The sequence below is a fragment of the Lissotriton helveticus genome, chromosome 4_1 (genome assembly GCF_964261635.1).
Source record: "Lissotriton helveticus chromosome 4_1, aLisHel1.1, whole genome shotgun sequence".
Classification (NCBI taxonomy): domain Eukaryota; kingdom Metazoa; phylum Chordata; class Amphibia; order Caudata; family Salamandridae; genus Lissotriton; species Lissotriton helveticus.
The window spans coordinates 3,946,188-3,952,816 of NC_136063.1; positions in this window are offsets into that span (position 1 = coordinate 3,946,188).

Here is a 6,629-nt window from a genome sequence, read left to right on the forward strand (position 1 = left end):
CTTCTCAATAGATACTTTCATGTGAAAACATCACGATCTCATGCACGCTGGTTTCTTTTTCCCACAATTACTGATCTAAAATATGACTTCCATATGGTGACCTATCTGGTAACTCTCCCCTAGTCCCCAACACACACTTGAAAATCCACATTGGTTCCCGTTTCTGAAGTGCATAAATGTGCATCTCTGTCTGTTCTCATCCATACAAACAAATCAAACGCCTGGCTGAAAAATGCACCTTATACGGCATAATCTCTCCCTCCTGCAGCATGCCCTGCTTCTACTGGAGATTCACACAGCAAATGAAGAGGACACATAGTTATATTTCCTTTACTTCTGTTCTTTTTCCTTTGCTTTTTGGAGGTGAATGGATTGAGCTACACCGATGTTGCCCAAGGCCACATTTAAATTCACAAATCTGGGAAGTCATCTTGAAAATCACATGCATTGATCGATGGGTGAACCGCATCAACACATCTGTTACCTTGTGATATTGTCCCAGCTGATGAAGCCCACAGCTGGAGAGGCCTAGGGTGGAATGTACCCCAGGTGCCCTCTGCAAGAGAATGAACAGTCACGAGGAGGTGCTGCTAAAGATAGGGATCAGAGTGGCGAGGATGGAACCTCTTTGCTTTGCAACTCAGACACTGGCAGATGGAGTGTCCACAGTGAGGGGGGGTGTGTGTTCCTTGATTGTGAAGTTCACAATTGTTCACATTGACAAAGGTGATTGAGACGTAGCAGTAGAATATAAAAGTAAACAGGGGTAAAAATCAAATATTCAGCAAACGTCTAGGAATATATGTCTACAGTGATGTAAGTTAATTTTCTAAATGTAGTGGACCCAAAGATAATGGCTGAAGCGACCCGGCTTTAGGTTGCATTGCTTCTAAAGTCTTGTCAGTGGTCACAAAAGCAGAGTCAATTAGATTCAAATAACAAAAAGGAGAGTTTCCTACAATGTTTTGGAATGAAACAATGGTCTTGATTTAATGTTTGATGGATGACACTCCTTCCTTCTGGGTGATGTCGGAGAATGATTATTTAGGTTGCACATTGTAATGTCTTTTATTCATATCTGTCATTGCCAGGTAAAGATTTTGTCTACGGTGTGTGGGTCATTTTTGTCTTCATTCCTCACCACCAAGATACCTGGTGGTGTCATACAGAATATAAGACATTGCCCCTCACACTGTCTGGGAGATGAACACGCCAGTGGAATTCCTCTGACTGTCTCTACTCTCTCGGTCCTTCAGAGGAAGTTTTCCATTATTAGTGCAAACGAGGGCTCTGTCATTTGAAAATGTAAGGTCCGCTTGTCTCTAAATAAAGTCAGTGGATCAAGAGTTTGGCTGCACACTCCTTCCACTACACTCTAAGCCAGAGCCCCTGTTTTCATGGGTTGCCTGATGTTCTCTGACTTCTGTGCTATTTGAAGTTCAACCATCTACATGGTTATTTAGTTTCTGCAGGCCTATCTGCGTTCCATGTTTGAAAATCAATGAACAGTTTGTTGTCAGAGATAATTTACCCTGGCGGGTCACCCTAAAAACATTCACCCCTTTAGCTTTGTCGGCATGGTCTTCCATGTTATGTTGCAGTGCCACTAAACGGCTTCAGCTCCTGGTGTTACCTGCACCAGACCGCAGGCATTCTAAAAACACTGTCGTCACCCCTAAGCTGTTCCAAAGCTATATCTGGTGCCTTTGTACATGTGCAAGTAACAAATAAGACAGATCGAGAATCCAATGACCTGGGAGAGTTAAGGTGCTGTGTTTCATTTTGAACGAGCATCGCTTGGGGAGTTATGGGGGGTCTGCAGCTGCTCCTGTGTGGCCCCCAACACAGAACCAATGTTCCTGCAGTGCTCCTAGGCCCTTTGCAACATTACCGTCCAGGTAGGACTCAGGGATGCTCATTTGCTCTCGGGTCTGTTTTCAGAAAGTAGATTATACTCTTGGGTGGGCAGTCAGACCTCCCCTTGAGGAATAATAACACTATCCTGCTAGGTTTGGCTCCAAAAGTCACTGAATGAACCTGAGTTCAACCCCCAGGTAGCAATGGCACAGAGCAGACAGACTTAACTTAGGGCAATTCATATAGAACACAGATGGTACCTAAACAGTAATATAGTCGAAACACCCAACAATGAAAATCCCAATTCAAATTAGAAAAATCGAGCACATTTAAAAGAGCAAAACGTCAACAAAATGATCACAACTCAATCATGGGAGCCAGAGGAAAGAGTTTTTAAAACATTGAGGAAAAAGAGTGGCAATAATATCCCACGGTACACCGAGACCTACGCACACTTTAATGCTTTAAAGCTGACCAAAATGGATCTTGAGGTTGGACACACGAGCAAGACAGCCCGGTTTAGGATTCTCACTTCTGCCTTAGTGTACAAAATGGAGGTCACAATCCCTCCGTGGGGCAAGGCTTCAGGCTTCACCAGGGAATGTCTCACTAGAGTCGGATGGGCAAGGAGTGAGTCTGAATGGAACAAGTCACATTTCAAGTCACGAGTTGTTTCATGTTATATGTGGCCCCTCTGCTAAGAAGCGAGGGGCATAGTATCAAGCACGGCGCTAACATTATCGCCGCTTTAGCAGCAGAAAACTGCTGCTAAACTGGCGATAATGGGCTTGATAATACGCTACAGAGAATGCCCATAGAAGCCCATGTTCATACCAGAACCTGGGCTTATATGGGAATTCACAAGGGCGTGTTATCAAGCCCATTATCGCCGCTTTAGCAGCAGAAAACTGCCACTTAAGTGGCGATAATGTTATCGCATTTCTTGATCATATGGCCCTGAGTTCTACGCTGGGACAAAGGGGCATATTTATAATAGTTTTGCATCACCCTTGAGCCACACAAGTTGCTGCAAAGGTGACGAATAACCTACAATTTACCAAGTCATGCTAAGTCACTGTGCGTGGCCCTTTGTGGCTTGGTAAATGTGGAGTAACGTTACCTTGTGCTGCTCTGCCCCAGGGAGGCGTTCCATGGGTGGAATGTGGGGTTTCTCTTGCATCTAGCTATAGATTTCGGTGCATTTCAATATTCACCATTAGTGGTAGACCCGGGGCTTGCTTTTTTTCAAGAAGATATCCCTTCTGTACATACACAAACCTGACCACAATGCAGACACACAAACACCACGGTGCAAGGGTACCTTCGTTGGAGCTAGGCAGTAGTTTGTGCACAAGCTCAGAGAGAGAGCAGGAATATGGTGAATTGTTGCGTTGTGCGAATATTTGATGAATATGCACCAATGTCTCTTTTTTGGCAGTCTAATTCCTCTAGCGAGGAATTGTGGCCATCTCACCTCTAATATGTTTCTTTCTTCTGTGGTGGATATGCTGTTGGGGGAAGCTCCAAGTGGCACACAGCAGTTTCTTTAGCCCAGGGATGGTGCGCCAGATTCACTGCAGTGGATAATACATGTCATCTTGAGGTCCTTCTTTCTTCAGCTCTTCACATAATGATCCCCAATTTCAGTAGAAGTTCTTAGTGCTTTTACGAAATGATATTGCTAATGCTTTGCATGTCTATGGCAAGCCCAGGGAAATGAGAAAGTATTTTTCAATTTGTTGTGTCCCTGTAGCCACACAGGATTTCCATCCAGTGGCTCTCTGAGATCCCTTCCTTGTCCTGGCTTTAAGAGAGAGCAGGACTTGTCCTTCAGAGCTCCTCTGAGGTCACAGCAAACATGTCCAGTCAGCTTCTGTTCTTTTACAGGTAGAAAACACATTCATGGTTGACACTAGCTAGTGGGCGGGGGCTACTCCTGGCTCCCCCGTAACCAATTAGGATACAAGTCCAAAGGCGCAAACCTAGGAACATTTTCTGCTGTTCTATTTACTGGGTTGCAAAACATTCAACATTACCACTAACTCCAACAACCCAAGAAGGACAAGCTCTTTATCTCTTGTGTAGAGCCTGTGTGCATGCTCATATATTTGGGCAGGAAAATGAGCTGTCTCTCTTTCTTGTCACTCAGACTGGTTCTGTGGGCATCTCTTCTCCTACTGGGTTTAATGCATACCTGTTCCTGGTCTGGAAGTAGTTTATACGCCTGATTATCGTGCGGCATTGGCTGGTTGACAGCTGGAATAATACTGCAAATTATTCTTCATGAGCTTCAGGCAGGGAAAAAGTCATCAAAAATAAGTTTCCTATATATTTATTAAGAATCCACCATCATCAATGATTTGGAGTTTTTATAAATATAAAACTGCTTTGAGTGACTATTTTAACTTGACAGCATGAAATCTTAGTGTTACGGGACATCCACCTGCACCCACGTACCTTTCTGACCACTCTCGCCAGTGGGGAGTTAAAAAGAGTGGACACCTTTGGCAGGAGAGTATTATCTTACACAAGTCTTCTTGCCCTATGATCAATGTATACCCCCTGGGTGATTTCCCCATGCCGTTTGAAATATAATGTATGCGTTTCTGCCGGGTCCAGATAACTCACAATGCTTATGTTCATCCTGTAAATAATCTGTAGGAGTCCAGCAGGTAAACAAAGTGAATATGTATTGTTAAAGGAAATACAGCGCTCCAGATCCAACAGAGTGTCTCTCTCTTGATCAGCATCCACGCTCCAACTGCAGACTGGAGCTTCCAAGAGAACAACATTATATATTGCTAGGTAACAGAACATATTGAAAAGATACAGACTAGACTAACTTATTGGATAAATACACTTGTATATAGGAATGTAACACACCTTCCTTTCTATAACAGCAAATAAAACAATGGCAAAATTAATTAAAGCTAAGTAATATCATAAGAAATGTAACAGCTTGTTATCTCGATATCACAGATTGTTAGACACTACCACAGGGACTAGCGTATTGCCTCAGCATATGTATAGATGAGGTCTACAGCTTCTTTGGGGACGTCCATGTATCGGGAATGGTCAGCTGATTTGACAAATCCTGCCTGTTTGGCACGATGGAGGACTCATCCCAGGAGTTAATTAAGGTAAATTGAGCAACAGCATGCTGTCTGAGCCTATCGGCTCAAGCGTGTCAATCCCCACAGCAATGTTGTCTTTTCTGAGGCTATGACATGGGGCCTGGCTTATAGACATCATCAGTCATAATGCTGTTGAGGCCATGGGTCTGGCAGACATTGACCTGGTCAGTAGCAGCAGCAGGGACCTGATCAGAAGGGGCAGCATCCCATCCAATTCTGAGTCCCCCAGCAACTTCCCAAAAATCTTTTTCATGTGCCCTTAGTGGCACACAGCTACCCGGTTGGGGCACTATCTTCCACTTTCTACAGGGGTGGCGAAATATCATATCTGACAAATTGGTACCTCTCATTGTCTGATTGGGCAGCGCCCAACTATTCCTTTCCAATCCATCACACCTCTCACCTGCAAGGGACATAAGAAACATCAGTCTATCCTACTGCAGGACGTGCAGACTCCTTTGGCAAGAGAAGTAATTGAATGGATCCCGGCGTCAGAAATTGGGGACTATTTGTTATTCCCATTACTTTCTCAAAGAAGGACAGATGCCTCTGTCTCGTTCTAGACATTCCACCATTCAGAGCTTTCCTGCACAAAGACAAATCCCAGATTCTGACTTTGGCTCTGGTTAATTCTGCCCTGGATCCAGGAGGTTGTAAGCTTGTGTTGCACCTGAAGGACGCTTATCTTCACATCCCCATTCTGAAGGCTCAAAGACGTTATCTGTGATTCAAGGTGAGTCTGCTCCTAATCGACCTCAACAGTGCCACTCGGATCTTCATAAAAGTGATGGGGGGGGTTCCAGTCTTTCCTTACTTTCCTTACTCTCTGGAGTTCTCAATCATTTTGCCACGGTTACACCTGGCTTCTTCTCAGAGGCTTCCCTTCATCTGTGCATCCTGGATGCACTAGGCTTTCAGGACTTTCTTACAGATGAACTTCATCTACAATATATCACAAGAGACCAGCAGTGGGGGATGCTCAACCGCAGTATGACCAGTGGCAGGCTCACCAACCCGGAGCCGACAGCGTTAGAGGTTGAAATCTAAGATCCCTTGAATTTGTCCTTGTGAAAGAAGTCTTGAAGGGGTTGGATGATGGGAATATTCAGAAGATGTAGATCAATACCACTGGTATATATTCATGATTAGTTGATAAAGAGACCCTACAAAGTGCATATGGTAATGTGTAATAGATAGCTACAGTTGAGATTACTCTACTGGTGGCTGGGCCTAGATGTGCAAGTAGAGAAAGGAGGAAAGAGGGGGCATATCAACAAGGACCTTATCTCTGCTTTTGTGGCTTTAAAAGCCAATAAAGCAGAGATAAAACGATTGCCCTATTTACAAGTGGGTGCTAACGTTAGGACGTTAGGACCCGTTTCCCCAATGCCTCGTTGTGCATCTCTAATGAGATGCAAGGTAGGCGTCACTGGGCAGTACTGCATGTAAATTATCACGGATGTGCACATAGCGATATTTACAACGAGGCACGCGCATTTTAGCAGATGTTCGTTTTTGGCGAAAACCGCGGTTTTCGGCAAAAACAAACATCTGCTAAAATGCTGACTTACATATACTTAACATTGGGGGTGCTTTATGCTGATACGACCACAGAGTCGTATCAGCAAGGTTATCGAC